Below are 18,328 nucleotides of genomic sequence, written 5' to 3'. Positions count from 1 at the left end.
TGTCCTTCCTATTTTTAAAAAAATATCCTAGTCAGGGAAGTGGTTGGCCTGAACAGGGTTACGGATGCTCATTTGATCATTTTTTCACTCTAAAAAGATGCTATCCTGTTCTACAGCAAAATGTTGCTTACACCCAAGTAACTGTGTTTAGTAGCAGGGCAGCAAAAGTAAAGCCCATTTATCCCTGGAGCCCTTACGGTGCTGTGCTGTGAGTTTCAGCAGTTGTAAAGCACGGAATGGCAGTGGAGGAGCAGGCGAGGAGAGAACAACCAACGTCGGCCTCCGGGGCAGGGGTCCACCTCACCGCAAAGCCCCTTGGTGGGCATTTTGGGGCCATGGCAGTTAGAAATACAGTTGCTGAAGGAGCAGAACACTTTCTGCACGTACAGCTGGCCACACCCATGCCCGCCTGCAACTGCGAAGAGAGCTGCCCCCCTTCGCCATCCCAGCCTTTCTTCCCTCCCTGCCCCCAATATTTCTACAGTGGTGTTGCCGTTGCTGGGGCCCTTTCCAGCTCCTCTGGGTGGCATCTCCGGACTTGCCAGCTTGGCAGTCCTGCATGGGAATGGGAGGGGGGAGGGGACCCCCAGCGGCAGGGCCTGTCCTGCTCTGCCCTGTCACACATCAGATGCTGCTGTCGTTAATCAGTTTAATTGCTCCAGCTCACCCCTCCTGCTGTGCAGAACTCAACATGTCTGTCTGCTGACTTTCCTCACACCTGCTCAGGGCATCCCTTTTGCACAGAAGGAAACTGCAACTCTATGCGCCAGTGTGCTTTCCTACACGGATACACCCTGGTTGCACATATTTTTCACATCCACAGGTTTGCAGCACACCAGCGGAATTTGGGATGCACCCCAGAATTATTTGGCCTCCTGGCAATCTCAGCTTTTCCTCTGAAAAAGTAAACAAGTTCATGGCCCCTGTGACTACAGAGAAAAGATGTGGGGGAACATGGAAGCCACACTTGCTCAGATCTTTCGCCACTATTCCCGGTCCTCTGCTCCATCTCCAGTCCCTCTTTAATATTAAGAACGTAAGAAGAGCCCTGGCGCTGGTTCCGACCAAGGGCTTATCTTCCCTGTCTTCCTGTTTCCCACAGTGGCCAACCAATATTGCAAATACTTCAAAACGTTCAGCTGTGAGAGCGAAAGAAAGCATACAAATGAATGTTAATCTCTTTACTTTTGTGCACCATCCTGACTTGGGGTGGGGGTGGGGAGATTGTGTCCCTCCCTAGCCTAGTATGAGGACAACAGCCACCACCTCCCCCAGGAATAGAGGAGCAGAGTTGCCACGGAGCAGGGGGAAGAAGTGGCCTGGCTAGCTTTTCAGGCCAGCGGCCAGAAAAGCAAGGTGGCAAGGCTGCTTTTAATCCACATGTAGCTTTCTTTTTAAAGTTTCACACCTTATGTTTTTGTGCTGAGCTGTCCCCTGCCCACCTGCCAAGGACCACGGAGCTCCACCCACTGGAAGCCACAGGAACCACGAAGCCATCCCCTGAACTGCCCCTACAAGTGACTCTGCCTGTGCTTCTTTCTGCCCTCATATGTAAGAAGAGCCATGCTGAATCAGACCAAAGGCCTCTCGGGTGCGGTGGCTGACCAGCTGCCTCACTGGGAAGCCCACAGGCAAGCCAGGAGCACAGCAGCCCCCTCCCACTCGTGTTCCCCATCAACTGGTGTACGGGGCCCTATACCTCCGATGCTGGAGGTCATATATACCCATCCCGACGAGTAGCCGTTGATAGCCTTTTCCCCGTCCATGAATTTGACCAATCCCCTTGTAAAGCCATCCAAGTTGGTGGCTGTCACTACATCTTGTGGGAGCAAATTCCACAGTTTTAATTAAGCAAAAAAAAGTCCTTCCTTTTACCTGTCCTGAATCTCCCACCATTCAGCTTCAGTGGATGACCTCACTAGGTTCTAGTATGATGCGAGGGAGAGAAAGACAAGCGGTCCAACCCCTGGAACAGAGAGCTGCACCCCAGGCCCTACCCACATACTCGGGGGGGGGGGTTATTTCAAGACTTGACATCAAAGTACACCTGGGATCTGGGTGTCGTCTCCCAAACTACCCATTTAGGGATCCTCCCTGACCCTGCGCTCAATTAGAGCATGCTGACTGAAGGGTGTCAGGTTGGATAAGGCTGAATTAGCAGCAGGGTGGGGGAGGACCTGTGCACAAGGACACTTCATCATTCACACGTTCTGAACCTGAGCATTCAAAACTTTGGGGTAAAAAACAGAAAAGAAACTCCTCCACTGCCAAAGCGTTTATACGGAAGGGGGCTTCTTTAAACCCACAAAATCACAAAGGAGGTCCTATGCAAATCCTCTGCCGTGCGCTGTCCCCTTTTAAAATGTAAATGTTCTTAAATTTTAAATGTTTTAAAATGTTCTGTTCTTGGGGTAACAGAGAATGTGGAGATCAGGAAAAGGCGTCCCAAAGCCCCCAAAGCCAGTGGAAGGGCCCCTAGCTCAGTGGCCGAGCCCCTGCTTGGCATGCAGGAGGTCCCAGGTTTGATCCCTGGATATCCAGGCAGGGCCAGAAAAAAACCAGCCTGAAGCCCTGCTTCCTGTGTTCTCTTGACATTTCCATGAAAGCTGAGAGGGGGGCTGTCAGGGAGGGGATTCAGTGATGGAGTTGGATAATTTGAGCCTCTGGATTTAATGATCTGACAGCTCCCCACACACACACGCACACACACATACGCCCCTTTCACTGGTAATGGAAGTCAGCTCTCTTCCTTCACAGTGTGGCATGCATGCCCTGCTGGGTTTGGGAGCCCCTCCTGCGCCTCGTGCTGAGTGGGGCCCTGGGCCTCTGCCCGAAAGTCTGGCCTCGATGGCACCGCTGAGAGGGCCACTCTTGGAGCATTTGCAGGACAGCTGTTCTGCTTCTGTGCCCGCCCCACTTCTACTGTGCTTCACCCCCATTGCTGTCTCTTGCCCTAAGAGGTCAAACCAGCTGATGAAGAGGAGGGAGTGGGGGGGGGAGAGCACAAGCTGCAAATGGAAGAAGGAAAGAATGTGGTTCTTCCGTGTGCACCTGATGAAGTCAGCAGCTGCCACCATAGGCTGGTGAGTCTCTAAGGTCCAGTGGTACATTTTATCTGTTCTGTGTGACAGATCAGCCCTGGACTGGAAGATTTCGGAAGTATCGTGCCTTTGGAGTAGAAGCCAGGCAAGCTGGCTGTGTGGCCATGGGCCCATGACAAGCCAGCCCCCAGAGGTGGAAGGACCACCTCCCTCTGAGCAGAGGGTCCACCTCTAAGCCCAAGGGCGCCCCCCCCCGCCCAGCGCAGCTCAGATTGCAGGCAGTTTGAGGATGCCCTTGGCAGCCCCGGCCAGGCCCCAGGAGCTGCTGCTGCCGCCTGCCTGCCCCTTTTCCCTACGAGGAGCCTGTCTCACCCAGGTGGTGGGCCAGGGGCCGGCCCTACCATGAGGCAGAATGAGGCAACCCCCTTGGGCAGCCGATTTTCAGTGTGCTGAAAGGACAGCAAATTGTTATTTATTCAGTTTATTATTGTTGTATTTTTACTGTCAGAGAGGGGAAGGGATGCTTGTAGCATTTTCTGCTCCAGCTGCCACAATAGCGTGACCAGCCTTGAGTATTGCCATGTTCTTTGATTGGGGGGGGGGAGCAAAATATATTGGGCTGGACTGCTCACCGGGTCAGAGCTGCAGCTTTTAAAGCATTTGTCTCAGACTCAGCCAGTTTGGTCTGGGTTCAGCATGAGACCATCAGTGAGCGCAGGCAGAGCGTGCACAGAGATGTGTTGGGGAGGCCGGAGTATGGAGGGGCTGTAGCTCCATGGCAGAGCCCCTGCTTTGCATGCAGTAAGTCACAGGTGCGATCCCCGGCTTCTCAAGGCAGGGTTGGAAAAAGTCTGCCTGAAGCCCTGGAGAGCCACTGCTGCCGGTCCGTGTCGACAATACTGATCTAGATGGACCAAGGCCATCCTGGCTCTGTCCAAGGAGCTTCCAACGTCCTTAGCCCAAACCCAAGCCTATGCAGACTGCTGTGAGCACCACCGCTCCACTGCAGCTGCAGTTGTGGCCCAGCAGGCCATTTGGAGCAGCTCTGCGTCCCTGGAGGGAAGCTGGCTTCTGCCAGCCCGGGCAGGACAGAAACCTCCCTTGCCATTTTTCAGCCTGAAAGGCAGTAGATAAATCTTCTAAATCAGTAAACTTCCAGAACAGTCCGCAGTCCGTTGCTTTGCCCGAGCAACAGGTCATTTGGCATTTCGGGTTTTGCCACCACTGATATAACAGGATTATATGGAGACTATATTGTCACATAATTTAGCTACATTAATGTGCAGGCCACTTTACAGAATTGCAACAAAGTGCTGGTTCCTGCCACAAGTAACTTACAGTTTAAAATTCGACACAGGGGGAGGTGACTGAGGAAAGGAAGGAAGATGGAGGGGAACGAGCCTGAGAGCAGGAATTCAGTTCACTTATGTGAATTACTTAGGCTTCATTTCGGTGGACATGACCCTAGCAAGATGGACCCGAGGTTTTCTCTGTCTCCCATTCATTTCAATTGGGTAGACACAGGAGAACGTCTCAGCGGATCATGCCCAGTATCCTTTGCATATTAATGGCACAACCCTAAGGCAGGGGAGAGCAATTTGCAGCCCTCCAGATCTTTTGGCCTACAACTCCCATCAGCCCTAACTAGCATAGCCAATGGTGGTGAACAGTGGGAGTTGTATGTGAAACAGATGTTGCCCACCCCTGCTCTCGGGACTCAGGAAGGGTCTGGAGTCCTCCAAGCTGACCAGGCAAAGAGGCCTCCCACGCCAGAGTCCCGTCATTCACATTGTCCTGAGTCACTAGCAAATACTGGCAGGTTGGAGGGTCAAAACAGGGAAGGTGTCCCGGCCTCAGAGGAAGCCAGCCGCCCCCCTCCTGACAAGGCACGGCAGGAGCTGCAGCAAGACAAGCAGGAGCCCCCCCCCCCCGAACCCTATCCTTCCTACTGCTTTGAGGGTGTCACCAGAAAGGGCCACGGAGCCACTGGCTCTGGTGGATGTGGAGACATGGATCACTGGGGAGGCACAAGACTCACCACAGGAGCAACTGAGGAGGGACGAGGGATGGCGCTAGGACCCGGTGCGGCTCTCCATGCCCCCCTCCCACCCCCAGCCTTTGTGCCGGGCACCTTGTCACTGTCACTGGTCACAAATGAAGCGGTAAATAAAGAAACAGATCAGCTTCCCCCGCCCCCCAGGCCACAGGCAGTCGCCTGTCCGCCCAGCCGGGGGGGGGGGGGGAGGGTTCATTAGTTGTGGATGGAGTCTGTTTCATTGTTCACTCTATAAAAGCAATTAAAGGGGGTTGCCTCTCACAGCCATGAAGCTTGCAGGCGGCGGGCGGGGGCTCCATTACACAGCCTGCCACACCAGCAAGGCTGCTGCAATTGGAGAACTGGCCTGAGTGGGTGGGAGGGGGCAAGAACGGAGCACTGCATGCTGTTAATCCCATCCCATTTGAACCACTTCACTCTTAACTTGAACGTGGGGCACGCCCCAAGTTGCTAGTCCCTGTGCAATCACCTGGAATCTGCTTGGGATTGCAGAGAGCCTGAAACAGTACTTGAGAGGGGTGTGCACAGCCCCATCCTCCTCATGGTACCCCATCACGCACGCACGTGCGCACAGCACTTGTGTCCTTTCTGGGATGCCACCGAGAGAATTGTCAATCCATCCTGCCATGCTGCCAAAGGGCTGGTTAATGGGGGGCAGGCAGGAGGTTCTTCTTGAAACAGGCTAAAGAATGGCCAAGTCCTGGGCTCAGCCCAACAGGGCTGAGGAAGACTCGGCCGAGGGGTGTGTCTTTCTTTCTTTCTTTCTTTCTTTCTTTCTTTCTTTCTTTCTTTCTTTCTCCCGCTCTCATAATACTAGACTCTGGGGTGGTCGCCCAGTGCAGTAGATTGGCAGTAGAAGATTCAGGACAGATTTTTGTTTTTTTTTAATTCTACATGTGATGGCATTTGCTGTCACAGGATGTGGCGACAGCAACAACAAAGGGGTAAGAGAACTTCAGCTATTGGGCCATATAGAAATATAATTCATAAATAACATAACATAACATAACATAACATAAAATTCAGGGAATATTAGCCATAATTATCATTATGTGACACCTTTGTGGTCCAGGCCAGTGTACCGGTGAAGATACTGGGGACAAAGAAGGGAGGTCTCTGGGCCCATCGGGTCTGATCCTGCAGAGCTTCTTGTGTATTCGAATGCCCTGGGACCTCCACGTCCGGGTATCGCCCTTGGCCTGATGGATCCTGGGGTGCCATTTTGAGCCTCTTTCCCAGTCCCCTTGGCTCAGCCCATTGATCATGCTCACGCACATGCCAAAGAAAGGGGCACTGCAAAGGCTGTGCTTGCATCCCATACAATTCCCTATGACGGAGAGGTGGCAAGAGGCATGCACAGAGGCCTGTGTGGCCATGGCCTGGGCAGGACATCGTTTCAATCTGTGGCCTGAGCTTTGACCCAAAGTAGCTGGCTCTACACACCTGCACACGCACGCCAGACAGCAGAGAAAGGGCCAAGCAATGGTGCCCCCCCCCCCGCCGCCCAATCACACCGCAAGACAGCTTCCTCCCATTGGACCCCAGGGAGCATGGCCGGCATGATTGATGGGTGACGGTGGCAGCAGCGATAAGGCTAATGAAAGCAAAGCCCTGCCGGTGTACGGAGAAAGCCCCCTCTCCAGGGAGTGTGGGGCAGCTCTGGAGGACTGGGATGCTGAAGGCTTTGGCTTGGGAAAAACTCAGCCAGGTCCCTGCTCCAGCAGCTAGCAAAGCCCCCTCACTCAGTACGCTCCTCTTGACCAAGCGCGAGGTTGCATGCACCTCCACCTGGGATGGATCTCAACCCGGCTTCCAGCTCACATAGGTGTGGAGCGGGACTGGCCCAACACATTTTGCTGCCCCAAGCAGCTGCACGCTCAGGATGCAAGTCTGGGATCACGGCAGCTTCACTGGCATGCTGTGTGGCTGCTGGTGCCATGACACCATCCCTGCTGAAGAGGCTGGCCTCATGCACCACACCACAGGCACTGGCCCTGCCTCAGCTGCCATGTGCTTTTGTGCGCATGTGCAAGATTATCTTGCTGATACGTGACAGCTGGGACTGGAAGGCCAACAGCCACCACACGTATCAGATGGAAGTGTGGAAGCAGTGGCCCTGGCAGAGGCGTGAAGGGGAACAAGGAGCTAGAAGAAGACTTGAGAGCCCCAAGGGAGAGGAGGCCCCACCTCCAGCCCCCAGGGAAGCCCTCATGAATTAGGCATGGGTCCAAGTGGGGACATACAAGGGCAGCATACTGCAGTGCAGCCCAGGGCCTCCTGGAAATAAAGGTCTCACACACAAGCCTCTGAGACTTGGGGGAGATCCAGGCAGCCAGAACCTCTGGAAGAAGCCTGGGCAGAATGCTGGCAGTAGGCTGGGGAAGAGGCTGGGCTCCCACTGGCCTGAGAATCCCCACAGAGGAACAATGAGCATTCTCTGTTCAAAATGGCTGAGAGATTCCCCTACAACTTTGGTTGGCCAGCCTGCAGCACGATATCACACATGGCACGTGTGGCAGGGGTATGTAGCATACCTGGACGCACGCAGGAGGGCCTGCAGGCTTGGCTATGGCTTAGAGGAGACCTTGTGTGTGTGTGTGTGATCACAGGAAGCTTTTATCCTGGGACTGAGATGGCCCCTTCACGACACTGTGACGCTCCAGGGCGTCTCCTGCACTAAATGCCCTTTGTTCCGTTTTTAATCGCAGATAACGAGCGATCAAATTACCCCATTGTGTTCTGCTTCAGTTTCCGCCATGAAAAGGGTTAAAGGGGCAAGAAGAGGAGCGAGATCAATGAAAGAGAATGGAAGACTCAGATACGGGGAGAAGGGGAGGGGGAAAAGGAAGCGTGCGTAAAGGGAGTCAGTGGTGATCCTGCATTTAAAACAGAAGCAGAAAGCCCCCTTTTAAATGCAGGATTTTAGGCTGGTGTAGAAATGCCCTCAATCTCTCTCTTGTCCTACGCCAGTTCCTGCTCCCTGGCTCAGGAGAATACCGGGGAAGCCCTCACAAGGCACAGCAGGGGGGAGGCTCCATGTGCGCTGTAATTGCCACGTGCGATAGCGTGGCACGGGTCTCAGACTTAGGCTTGATCGGTGGCACAGACGCCAAAGCTGTGCATCCATACACGGTGACACAACAAGAGTGTTCATGCTTCGTAGGGTCACAGGAGGCACGTTGCTCTGAGCAATCCTGGAGCCTCTTCCTGGAGCAGCATTTGATTTTGTTTCTGAAAGTTGGAAAACACTCCGCCCACCTCTCACCTGGTGCCTTGTTCCCCCTGCCCCTTTGGCATATCGTGTAAAATTGCCTCCCACCCAGGATGCATTTTCAGAATCTACATGTCCAGTGCATGCCAGCACATTTCCTAGATCTGGAAGCAACACTAAATGGCTGGGGATGTGAGATGGAGACATGAGAAGGACATACGGCAGTACAAGGAACAGACGAGATTCAGTGCTGCGATGGCGCGCCGAGAGAGAGGCAAACAGGCACCTATGGGGCATGCAACAGTCTCCCAAAAGAGCACTCCCCTGGCCCACCCACTCGCACGGGAACACCCCCCTCCGTGGCTTTAGGTCTCCCTTGGTGCCTGGAGTCCAAGGACAGCCCTCTTCGCCTCCCCTGGCCAGTCCCTGCCTTCTTTGGCTTCTGCTGGAAGAAAGGAACACAAGTGGGAAATCAAGAGAGAATCTTCCCAGTCCCAATACCTGAATGCAGCAGCAAGCAGCTGTCCAGTCTGGGCCCGGCCACGCTGGAGAGAAGGCAAGTAGCACCATCTCGTGGGAGGAAATGAGGCAGCATCGATCCTTTATCCCATATTAGCGGCAAGAAAAACAGTGGTAGTTACCGAGTTGGGATTGGGTGGGGGTCGGAGTTAAGATTGCCGGGAGAATTATCAGCAACCTCAGATACGCAGACGAGACCACCCTAATGGCAGAAAGCGAAGAGGATCTAGAGAGCCTCTTGCTGAGGGTGAAAGAGGAGAGTGCAAAAGCTGGTTTGAAACTCAACATTACAAAAACGAAGATCATGGCATCTGGCCCCATCACTTCCTGGCATATAGAAGGGGAAGAAATGGAAGCAGTGACAGATTTTACTTTCTTGGGCTCCAAGATCACCGCAGACGGTGACTGTAGCCATGAAATTAAAAGACGCTTGCTCCTTGGGAGGAAAGCTATGGCAAACCTAGACAGCATAGTAAGAAGCAGAGACATCACCTTGCCGACAAAGATTCGTATAATCGAAGCTATGGTTTTCCCAGTAGCAAATTATGGCTGTGAGAGCTGGACTATAAGGAAGGCTGAGCGCCGGAGAATTGATGCCTTCGAACGGTGGTGCTGGAGAAGACTCTTACGAGTCCCCTGGCCTGCAAGGAGGTCAAATCAGTCCATCCTAAAGGAAATCAACCCTGAGTGCTCATTGGAAGGACAGATACTGAAGCTGAAGCTGAAATATTTTGGCCACCTAATGCGAAGAGAAAACTCCCTGGAAAAGACCCTGATGCTGGGAAAGATGGAAGGCAAAAGGAGAAGGGGACGGCAGAGGATGAGATGGCTAGATAGCATCACCAATGCAACAAATATGGACTTGAGCACGCTCCGTGAGAGAGCGGAGGACAGGAAGGCTTGGCATGCTATGGTCCATGGAGTCACGAAGAGCTGGACATGACTGAACAACAACAAGGTTAAAGCTTCTCCCCCCACCCCCAGTCATCCTGATCAAGATCAGTGTTTCCACACTATTAGCAGCTTGGAAACAGCCATCTGTTTCCTGCCACCCAGCTGACAGCTAATCAGCTGGGCAGAGGGAAAGTGGATGTGGCTCCCTGGAACTCCATGGGCCACATGAGGCCCACAGGCTGCAGGTTGCCCACCTGTGTGTACAAGCCCCAATCCTATAGCAGCAGTGTAGCTAATCTGTATCTATCTCGATGTCCTAACAGCAATGCCAAAGCACCTGTGCAGACAGACCTCCATGGATGCACAGGGCCAAAAGAGGCACCTCCTTCTGAGGGGAGGTTGGCGGTCAAAAGAGGCAGGGCGTTTTCTGGTGTAGTCCCCCTTCCCACATTATGTTTTCTGGTGTGGCCCCTGCCGGATCAGATCAGCCTGCCTGAGGTGGGAAATCCAAGCAGCAACCCTCCCCACTTCCTCTAATGCAGTGGAAAATGCCTCCTGCACAAGCCTCATCAATTATATTATATTTATATTGTATTCTATTTTTAATCCACCCAATAACCAATGTTCTCTGGGCAGATTACAAGAGTTAAAAGACTAAAATGCCATACAAACATTAAAAAATATAAAATACAATACAAATATTTAAAAGAATAAAATTTAATATTATACAAAACAACCAACAGCACAGGAATCAATAAAACAGCCATAGACGTCGAGAACTAGGCTCTAAAATGCCTGGGAGAAAAGAAAGGTCTTTGTCTAGCACCAAAAAGTTAACACTGTAGGCAGTAGGCAAACCTCTTTGGGGAGGGCATTCCATAAGCAGGGCGCCACCATGGAGGAGGCCCCCTCTCTGGTAGCACTGGAGTTGCACTATATGTTAAAAATATATATCTCTGCACAGAAATACAGGAGGATAAGCTTGGTAGCCTCATCGAGAGCACCTGGGTTAAAATAAATGGAGTATATAGAAGGAACATGCTGGTCAGTGTCTACTACTGGCCACCCAGTCAAGGAGAAGATGAGGATGAAACTTTTGAAAAGCAAATTGCCAATGTTTCAAGGAAGCAAGATGTAGTATAACAGGGGTCTTCAATCTCCCCGATATTTGTTGGGAGACGAATTCTGCAAAACATGGCCCCTCCAAGAAATTCCTGACTTGTGTTGCTGATAACTTCCTCCTACAGAAAGTGGAGGAAGGAACTAGAGGATCGGCTATCCTTGACTTGATCCTAACCAACAGAGATGACTTAGTGGCTCAAGTAGCAGTTACAGGAACTCTGGGGGAAAGCGACCATGTTATACTTGAGTTCTTGGTTCTAAAGGAAGCAAAAGCTGAGTGTAGTCAAACGCATACCCTGGATTTTAGGAAAGCCAATTTTAATAAACTCAGAACAATGATAGGTAAGGGCCCAAGGCAAGCAACTCTAATGAGAAAAGGAGTCCAAGATGCGTGGGGGGGTTTTAAAAAAGGAAATTCTCAAGGCAAAATTACAAACAATTCCAACAAGAAGAAAAAGTGGCAGACAACAGAAGAAGCCAATGTGGCTTCACAAAAAGCTTAGAGATGACCTGAAAATGAAAAAGGACACATATAGGAAGTGGAAGGAAGGCCAAGCAACAAAGGAAGAGTACAGGCAGGTAGCACAGAATTGCAGGGATGGCGTCAGGAAGGCTAAAGCTGAGAATGAGCTGAGGTTAGCGAGGGAGGCTAAAAGCAACAAAAAGGCTTTCTTCACATACGTGCATAGTAAAAGACAGAGGAAAGAAATGGTGGTTCAACTATTAAATAAGGATGGCAAAATGATAACAGATGACAAAGAAAAGGCAGAGGTGCTCAATTCCTACTTCGGCTCAGTCTTCTCCTAAAAGAGAGTCTATGACCCCCCTGGCAAAGGCGAAGTACAGGCTGAAGGGGCAGGATTGTGGCTTGAGATTGATAGGCATATGGTCAAGGTACACCTAATTACTATGAATGAGTTCAAATCTCCAGGGCCAGATGAACGGCATCCTAGAGTAATAAAGGAACTGGCAGAAGAACTCTCAAAACTGCTGTCTATTCTCTTTGAAGTGACCCATGAGATCGTGATGAGCAAACTAGCTCAAAGTAGGCTAGATTAAACAATGATCCAGTGGATCCACAGTTGGCTACAGAATTGGACTCAAAGGGTGCTTATGAATAGGATCTTCTCAAGCTGGGGAGAGGTAACGAGTGGGGTACCGCAGGGCTCAGTCCTGGGCCCAGTGCTCTTCAACATTTGATGACTTGGGAGAGGAGGTGCAGGGAATGCTGATCACATTTGCAGATGACACAAAATTGGGTGGGATAGCTAATACTTTGGAAGACAGAAACAAAATTCAACTTGATCTTGATAGACTGGAGTGCTGGGCAGAAAACAACAGAATGAAATTTCATAGGGATAAATGCCAAGTTCTGCACCTGGGAAAAAGAAACCAAATACACAGTTACAAGATGGGGGATACTTGGCTCAACAATACTACAAGCGTGAAGGATTCTTTCTCATGTCTGTTTCCCGCCTCCCAGCTGAGCAGAGCAGAGCAGAGCAAGCTGCTCCAGCTGGTCCAGGGACTACAGAAGCAGGCAAGCTCCCAGAGAGGGAGCGAACATAGCGAGCGAACACAGCGAGCGAACAGGAGTTGGCCAGGGGAGTTGCAGTGGTTGAAGAGACAAAGGAGACAAAGGAGACAGAGGCTAAGAGGTAAGTGGGTTGCAGGAAGCCCAGGGCGCTGCCCTTTATCCTTCTGACTGGCTGTGAGCTCACCAGGAGCTTCTGAGAGCTCCAACTGAATTGGAGGGGTGTGGCCTGAGTACTCCCAGCAGCTGACTGGGCGGGAAGCTTCAGTCTGTTTCCCGCCTCCCAGCTGAGCAGAGCAGAGCAGAGCAAGCTGCTCCAGCTGGTCCAGGGACTACAGAAGCAGGCAAGCTCCCAGAGAGCGAGCGAACAGAGCGAGCGAACAGGGGGAGCAAACAGGAGTTGGCCAGGGGAGTTGCAGTGGTTGAAGAGACAAAGGAGACAGAGGCTAAGAGGTAAGTGGGTTGCAGGAAGCCCAGGGCGCTGCCCTTTATCCTTCTGACTGGCTGTGAGCTCACCAGGAGCTTCTGAGAGCTCCAACTGAATTGGAGGGGTGTGGCCTGAGTACTCCCAGCAGCTGACTGGGCGGGAAGCTTCAGTCTGTTTCCTGCCTCCCAGCTGAGCAGAGCAGAGCAGAGCAAGCTGCTCCAGCTGGTCCAGGGACTACAGAAGCAAGCAAGATCCCAGAGAGCGAGCGAACAGAGCGAGCGGACAGGGGGAACAAACAGGAGTTAGCCAGGGGAGTTCGGCAGGGGAGGTCAAGGGGGAGGCCCCTAACATTTTTTTTAATTTTTTTTTACTAACTTTTTTTTCATTTATTTGTCTTGTAACACACACTTCCACACCAGTGGGACTCTGCTTTTAACCTCTACTGAGTAGAGGAGCAGGCACAGGCTAGTCTAGAACAATCACAAAGCTAGACACAAAAAGGGAAAAGAGGCTATGGAAGGACAAGACTCTCCAGTGGTGGTGACCTGCAAGGTGTGTGCAATGTTTGTTTTCTTGCCTGAGAACAACATGGCCTACACCTGCAACAAGTGCAAGTTGATCACGCTGCTGGAGGAAAAAGTAAGTGGACTGGAGCGGCGACTGTCAACCCTCCGGGGAATAAGAGAACACGAAGAGTTCTTGGACAGAATGGGGGAACTACAGCAGCAAAGGGCAGACCAGAAGCTTGAAGAGCAACAGCAAGATGAGGCAGTGGGAAATGCTGAGGTGAAGAAAAATGGAGTAGAGGATACTCCTTGGAAAACGGTGACAGTTAGGAGAAGAAGAACTAGACGCCACTCTGCACCAGTGGAAGCGGTGGAGCTGTGGAACCGATTCCAGGTACTTGCAGATGAGACTGGAGGACAGCCTGCAGAGGAAGAATCACAGGGGAACCTGCATGAGAGTGAGCAAGAGGCTAAAGGTCAGTCAAACAGAGGCGATGAAACCCAGGCCTACAAGAAGAAGAAGAGAAGAGTGGTAGTAGTGGGAGACTCCTTGCTGCGTGGGATCGAGACCCAAGTATGTCGCGAAGACCCGTGGACTCGCCAGGTATGTTGTCTCCCGGGAGGACAGATTAGAGACGTGACTGAAAGGTTGCCTGCACTCATAAAGCCCACTGACAGGTATCCCTTTCTTCTCATCCATGTGGGAACAAATGATACCGCCAAGCGGAGCTACGAAGAGATCACGTCAGACTTTGAAGCTTTGGGAAGGAAACTCAAGAACTTTGGGGCCCAGATAGTTTTCTCATCCATCCTTCCAGTAGTTAGAAGAGGGATAGAAAGGGAACGAAAAATACTCCGGGTGAATGACTGGCTACGAAGGTGGTGCCGACGAGAGAGATTTGGATTCTGGGACCACGGGCTATACTTCCTGGAAGATGGGCTGTTGGCTAGGGATGGGTTGCACCTCACAAAGGCTGGGAAGAATGTGTTTGGCCACAGCATGAAGAACTTCATCAGGAGGGCTTTAAACTGAATCCTACGGGGAAGGGAGATGTAATGTTGGGGGTAACAATGGACGTAGGCGCATGCACTGCAATGGAGAGAACAGCGCTGATAGCGCCCAATAATAGTCTTCAGACACATGTAGGAAGAAAGCCAGACTATGAAGCACATGGTCTTCGATGTCTATATACTAATGCCCAGAGTATGGGAAACAAACAGAACGAACTTGAACTCTTAATACAGGAGGGAAATTATGACTTGATAGGTATAACTGAGACTTGGTGGGATGACTCTCATGACTGGAATACAGCAGTTGAAGGATATAACTTGTTCAAAAAGAACAGGAGGAACAGAAAGGGAGGCGGGGTTGCACTGTATGTGAAAAATACATATCTCTGCACAGAAATACAGGAGGAGGAGCTTGGTAGCCCCATCGAGAGCATCTGGGTTGAAATAAATGGAGCAAAGAATAAAAGGAACCTGGTGGTCGGAGTCTACTACCGGCCACCCAATCAAGGAGAAGACAAGGATGAAACTTTTGAAAAGCAAATAGCCAATGTTTTAAGGAAGCATGATATAGTAGTAATGGGGGACTTCAATTTCCCCGATATTTGTTGGGAGACAAATTCTGCAAAACATGGCCCCTCCAGGAAATTCCTGACTTGTGTGGCGGATAACTTCCTCCTACAGAAAGTAGAGGAAGGAACTAGAGGATCTAGCTCTCAGAACCGCTGTCTATTCTCTTTGAGAAATCATGGAGGACCGGGGAAGTACCAGATGACTGGAGGAGGGCTAACGTTGTCCCTATCTTCAAAAAGGGTAAAAAGGAGGAACCTGGGAACTACAGACCAGTCAGTCTGACATCAATCCCTGGGAAAATTCTGGAGCAGATCATAAAGCAATCCATCTGGAAGCACCTTGACAACAATGCAGTGATTACTCGAAGCCAACATGGATTTGTCAAAAACAAGTCCTGCCAGACAAATCTGATCTCATTTTTTGATCAAGTCACCTCCCTTGTAGACCGTGGGAATGCTGTAGACATCATATACCTCGACTTCAGCAAAGCTTTCGACAAAGTGCCCCATGATATCCTGATGAGCAAACTAGCTCGAAGTGGGCTAGATGAAACAACGATCATGTGGATCCACAGTTGGCTACAGAATCGGACCCAAAGAGTGCTTATCAATGGGACCTTCTCAAGCTGGGGAGAGGTAACGAGTGGGGTACCGCAGGGCTCAGTCCTGGGCCCAGTGCTCTTCAATATTTTTATTAATGACTTGGAGGAGGAGGTGCAGGGAATGCTGATCAAATTTGCAGATGACACAAAATTGGGAGGGATAGCTAATACTTTGGAAGACAGAAACAAAATTCAAAGTGATCTGGATAGACTGGAGTGCTGGGCAGAAAACAACAGAATGGCATTTAATAGGGACAAATGCCAAGTTCTGCACCTAGGAAAAAGAAACCAAATGCACAGTTACAAGATGGGGGATACGTGGCTCAACCACACTACGAGCGAGAAGGATCTTGGAATTGTCGTCGATCACAAGCTGAATATGAGCCAACAATGTGATGTGGCTGCAAAAAAGGCAAATGCTATTTTGGGCTGCATTCATAGAAGCATCGCTTCCAAATCCCGGGAAGTACTAGTTCCCCTCTACTCAGCACTGGTTAGGCCTCATCTGGAGTACTGTGTCCAGTTCTGGGCACCACACTTTAAGAAGGATGCAGACAAGCTGGAGAGGGTTCAAAGGAGGGCAACAAAGATGATCAGGGGACTGGAAACAAAGCCCTATGAAGAGAGACTGAAAGAACTGGGCATGTTTAGCCTTGAGAAGAGAAGACTGAGGGGAGATATGATAGCGCTCTTCAAGTACTTGAAAGGTTGTCACAGAGAAGAAGGCCAGGATCTCTTCTTGATCATCCCAGAGTGCAGGACACGGAATAATGGGCTCAAGTTACAGGAAGCCAGATTCCGACTGAACATCAGGAAAAACTTCCTGAGTGTCAGAGCAATACGGCAATGGAACCAATTACCTGGGGAGGTGGTGGGCTCTCCCACACTGGAGGCCTTCAAGACGAGGCTGGACAGCCATTTGTCAGGGATGCTCTGACTTGGATTCCTGCATTGAGCAGGGGGTTGGACTCGATGGCCTTGTAGGCCCCTTCCAACCCTACTATTCTATGATTCTATGATTCTATGATTTTGGAATTGTGGTTGATCACAAGCTGAATATGAGCCAACAATGCGATGTGGCTGTGAACAAGGCAAATGCTCTTTTGGGCTGCATTAATAGAAGTACAGCTTCCAAATCATGGGAAGTTCTAGTTCCCCCCATCCTCAGCACTGGTTAGGCTTGGAGTACTGTGTCCAGTTCTGGGCACCACACTTTAAGAAGGATGCAGACAAACTGGAGAGGGTTCAGAGGAGGGCAACGAAGATGATCAGGGGACTGGAAACAAAGCACTATGAGCTGAGACTGAAAGAACTGGGCATGTTTAGCCTTGAGAAGAGAAGACTGAGGGAAGATATGATAGTGCTCTTCAAGTGAAGGCCTCTTGAAGAGAGGATGGCCAGGATCTCTTCTCCATCATCTCAGAGTGCAGGACACAGAATAATGGGCTCAAGTGACAGGAAGCCACATTCCGGCTGAACATCAGGAGAAACCCCCTGACTGTTAGAGCAATACAGCAATGGAACCAATTCCCTGGGGAGGTGGTGGGCTCTCCCACACTGGAGGCATTCAAGACGAGGCTGGACAGCCATCTGTCAGGGATGCTTTGACTTAGATTCCTGCACTGAGCAGGGGGTTGGACTTGATGGTCTTATAGGCCCCTTCCACCCCTACTATTCTATGATTCTATACACCTGATCTTTCCAGGGGAGTGCAACCCCCTCCAGGATAGGTTGAACACCACTCAACTGGGCAGATGAACCACCTGCTAACAGTGCATCTGTCTTTTCTGGACTGAGCTTCAGTTTGTTAGCCCTCATCCAGTCCATTACCCAGCTCAGGCAGTGACTGAGGACATCCACTGCCTCACCTGGATTAGATGAAAAGGAGGTAGAGCCAGGTGTCATCTGCATATTGATGATACCTGAGTCCACAATCCTGGACAACCTCCCCCAGCAGCTTCATATAGATGCTAGAAAGCAGGGGGGATAAAATCAAGCCCCGTGGAACCCTGTGACATAATTGCCATGGAGCAGTGCAATAATTCTCCAGCACTACCTCCTGGAAGTGACGTCCAAGAAGGAATGGAACCACTGTAAAACAGTGACCCCAACTCTCAATCCCAGGCAGCTAATCCAGAAGGATACTGGAATCTGTTGGAGGGACATGGACCATGAGGCTCTTAACCTGAACTTGAACGGCTAATATGTACCGGAGTGAGGTGGGAGGGGGCTCTGGGGGGCTGGTCTGCCTTCTCCTTGTCTCCTCCCCATACTCCCCTATTCTCCTTCCTACTTCCTCCTGCAAGGGATGCTGACCGTGAGGCTGGCCCCAGCCAAGTACCCCGAGATGTAAGCTTGTTATATCTCAAGTAAAGTCTGTTCTTTACCCACCACTCGAGTGTGCTTTGTCTACATCTGTGGCTACTCATGGGGGGCGGATTCAGACTTCAGAATCAATGGTATTGAAAGCCACTGAGAGGTACAAGAGAACCCACAGGGTTCCACTCCCCCGTCTCTTGGCAAAGGTCATCCGATACTGAAGGTTGCTGAAGTGAATGGAAACTGCACAAAAACTGACTCTGGGTCCTAGCAGTTGTGCAAACCCTTCATTTGAAGCTGCAGCACTGAACTGACCCAAGAGACAGAATCCCAGAGAAGGCGAGATTGTGCTGGGCTGTTGCAGCTTTTCATTAAAGCCACATTTGTAACATGCAAACGCACATGGACACGTGCCGAGGACGGGCAGCGGCACCCTGAGGGCCAGCCTGGATCAGGGAAGGCAACTGTGTGTTGCGGGCAGGGGGGGAGATCACCTGAGCGTGAGCAACATCATTGG

The sequence above is a fragment of the Heloderma suspectum genome, chromosome 4, assembly GCF_057233095.1.
Source record: "Heloderma suspectum isolate Gila_16-S chromosome 4, 16-S_ref, whole genome shotgun sequence".
NCBI classification, from domain to species: Eukaryota; Metazoa; Chordata; class Lepidosauria; order Squamata; family Helodermatidae; genus Heloderma; species Heloderma suspectum.
This window is presented reverse-complemented; position numbering follows the sequence as displayed.